General features: G+C 36.3%; 1 pseudogene; it reads left to right on the forward strand.

The window, feature by feature from the left end:
- The first annotated feature begins 267 nt into the window (after positions 1 to 267).
- LOC145671949 (acyltransferase PGAP2 pseudogene) lies at positions 268 to 1,199 on the forward strand (annotated as a pseudogene).
- The last annotated feature ends 2,618 nt before the right edge of the window (positions 1,200 to 3,817 follow it).

Below are 3,817 nucleotides of genomic sequence, written 5' to 3' on the forward strand. Positions count from 1 at the left end.
AGTCAGGATCCGAATAAAGAAGCCGAAAATTTCAACCTGAACTAAGGGCAAGTTACTTCTCACACGATCGTTCAGTAAGGTCGTGAGTTTTAGATCGTGAATCGCAGCCTTACTTCAGTCCCGTCTGAGACAGGCTTAACAGTAATACGAATAAAAAGGAAAACAAGCAAGTGATTGTTAGTTGGCGAAAAGTGCTTGTTTTCCCTTTTAGCACTGACTCAAAACGAGAAGAAAAAGAGATTCTAAAATACATTCTCATTTTGAGATCACAAAATTGATTTTTTTTAAATAAAAATGTGTTAGGCCAAGGAGATTACCAGACTCTTGATCGAAAGTGTTTGATGCTGCGAGTTTCCTTTGCAAAGTTTGCGTGGGTAACAGTTTCTCTGCCTCTGTTAGGTTTCATATTCTGCATTGTGTGGTCGATTCTCTTTTATTTTGAAGAGACCACGCTAACAGAGTGTTGGGTTGAGAACATCCTTCCTTCTATATCATCTGCAATTGGGAACTTCACGCCACAGCGATATGTTTGGAGAATAGCTATTGCCCTACACGCCGCCCCACGGTTCCTAGTAGTAGCTATGTATTATAGGTATTACCAAGCTGTCCTTTATGCGTGGAGTCATTTCTTAGCGAGGATAGCCTGCTGGCTGAATGTGGTGGAAAATCTGGCTTTAATTGGTCTCACGTTTGTTTCTTCAGCCGAGAATTATGATATTCATAAGAAATGTTTCTTAACGTTCATGATCTCCTCAGAGGTTTACATGCTGTTGACTTGTTATTTATTGAAAAGCGCTTGCCTCAATCCTCCATCCAATCTGGAAGCTCGATCGGTGCGATTAAAATGGAAGCTCTTTGCGGTGAATATTTCGTGCTTTGCTTTGGCTGTATACTTCTTCCTACGACATAACTGGTATTGTGAACCATTCATGTATTCCTTCTTTGCGTTTTTCGAGTACATCGTGGTATTTACTAACATGGGATTTCATATGACAGCTTATTGGGATTTCCACGGTTATGAGGTAATGGTTGGAAATACAATTCATGACTCAGTGGTTAATTCAAAACAAAAGTAATTTATTAATTGGTGACTTGAGTAACATTTTAAAGTTTTTGGTTGCTAACTCAGGGTCACATAATTGCAAGTTCTGTGTTGCATATGTTCTGTCACTATTTATCTTCAAAGAAATAAAAGGAAGTTAAAAAGTATCGTTTGTAGTGAGTATAGTTCCTTAGTGTTTAAAAAGGGAAGTTGAGAGAATAATTTCTTGTATTAATTTTAAGCAATGCTTGATTGAAGGGTTTAACACGTTTCAAGATGGCGAATATTTCGCATATTTGTTAAAACACGGCTATTGAAAACATACTAGTTTTACTGTAAATCGTGTACACTCCCAACAAAGAAAATATAATCAAGAATAGCGGGTATATCATTCATCTTTGTTAGCTTTGTTGTAAGTATACTATCTGTACCTTATAAAGCAACACTGATGGTTATAAACAAATATTATAATCAGTGTTGTTATACTGTATTTTTTCTCATATTAAACTTTTCTTCTGAGTCAGTGCTAGAAAATAAAACACTTTTCCTCAACTATCTGTAGAATCACCTGCTGGTTGAATATTTTTGTATTATTGTTGTATATCATTATATGTCTCCATCAATAACATATCATTGTTCCTTCTTAGTCCTCAAGAGGCATCAACAATTTATTCACACCAACATATCCATCACAATCCTATCGCCAACAAACTGTATACGTACTGTCTTCTTCCCGAAGGAGCTTTTCAGAATCAACGCAACAGATATTTTCAATTTCCATTAATTAATTTAGTTGAAATCTGGTTTTGATGGTACACTGTAGGACAGAAGCATCAGTAGGTAGTAACCAGCGTTGCCAGATTTGAAGATTACAAAGTAGCGAGGATGTGGTTCGAAAGTAGAGATTTGAACTACTTGTAGCCCATACATATAAAAATGAATTATTTTGCAACTATACAATTTTACTGATGATCTATCTATCTATCTATCTATCTATCTATCTATCTATCTATCTATCTATCTATCTATCTATCTATCTATCTATCTATATCTATATATAGATATAGATAGATAGATATTTAAAAGTAAGATATTAAAATTTTAATTGAATATTACGGAACATTGATTCTAAGGTGGCAGAGTGGTCATGCCGAAGCTTTGACGTATGGCTTCGTGACTTTGCATTTTGCAGTATAGGCCTATCCTCTAGTTTATAACATCATTGAACGTCCGCAACAACGAAAGACGTTAGAAGAGGACAGGACCGTGTTTGTTTTTGAATAGGTAAGTCATTATACATGGTTTATGCTTTTATTGAGTGCACGTACAACTTTATTTATGTTGTTAGTAGAAAAAATAAATTCTTAGTCTTAAGTTGGACAAATACCTGTGTAAGCGACTTTCAGAGCTCAATTTAGCGATATTTTGCCAATAAAAGCTGGCAACAGTGGATATAGAATAGACACACACAAGATATATCTACTGGACAAAGCTGGAAAAACGTCATGGGAGTTTGACAGTGGTCGTCACGGCGAGTGCATCGTGTGTTGTGTGCTCTGTGAGGACGAGAGTTGAGTATGACTTTCTATACAAATAAACTACACTTACACTCTTTTCTTTACCTTTACACGTTCATACATTCCCTTCTTTTTTCTGCATTATTTTCCATTCCTTTTACACTTCCCACTTTTCTCTATCTTTTGCCCTGTCCATCGTGGTCTTCAGCCCTCTTTAACTGTTTGAACTTGATTGTCTAATGCCAAACGGTTGTGCTACGTTAGTGCCCAAACTTGAGCTTTAGTGCTCTTCAAATAACGCCGTTATAATGAAATTAATTAGTCAAGTTGGCCCCGCTTTTTCCCTATTTGAGATAGAATGGATTTTCTAACTCCAAACGTTTGTGCCACGTTAGTGCTGGTTAGTGCCCAAATATGAGCGTTAGTGTTCTTCAAATAACGCCGTTATAACGAAATTAATTAGCGTCAAGTTAGCCCCGCTTTTTCCCTAATTGAGATAGAATGTATTTTCTAATGTCAAACGTTAGTGTTACGTTAGTGCTGGTTAGTACCCAATTTTTGCCATTAGTGCTCTTCAAATGACTCCGTTATAACGAAATTATTTAGCGTCAAGATGGCCCCGCTTTCTTCCCTACTTGCGATAGAATGGATTTTCTAACGTCAAACGTTAGTGCTACGTTAGTGCTGGTTAGTGCCCAAATTTTGCCGTTAGTGCTTTTCAAATAACTCCGTTATAACGAAATTAATTAGTGTCATGTTGGCCCCGTTTTTTCCCTAATTGAGATAGAATTGATTTTTTAATGGCAGACGTTTGTGCTGGTTAGTGCCCAAATTTAATCGTTAGTGATGTTCAAATAACGCCGCTATAACGAAATTAATATTAGCGTTAAGTCGCCCGGTTTTTTTTTTAACTTATTTGAGGTATAATTTTTATAATGCCAAGCGTTTGTGCTACGTTATAACATGGTAGTGCTTCCATTTGTTCTATAGTTGTGTTGAAATTTCACGTCAGTGAACTTGGCCCCCACTTGAGGCATTAACAATAAAATTAGTGTTAGTCGTTGGTTCACTTTAGTGCACAATTTCTAACGTTAGTTCTTCATTAGTGTACATGCTGCAAGGAAAAGAAAATCTTCATGGCTCCAACTTCATGCTGGCCTCGACTTCAAGCACTAACTGAATAATTATCAGTGTTGGGTAAGTTACTTGTAAAAATGTAACGCGTTACAAGTTACTTTACTTTCTCTTAAAATGTAAC

This window comes from Thermobia domestica, chromosome 15 (assembly GCF_964235325.1).
Source record: "Thermobia domestica chromosome 15, izTheDome1.hap1.1, whole genome shotgun sequence".
NCBI lineage: Eukaryota > Metazoa > Arthropoda > Insecta > Zygentoma > Lepismatidae > Thermobia > Thermobia domestica.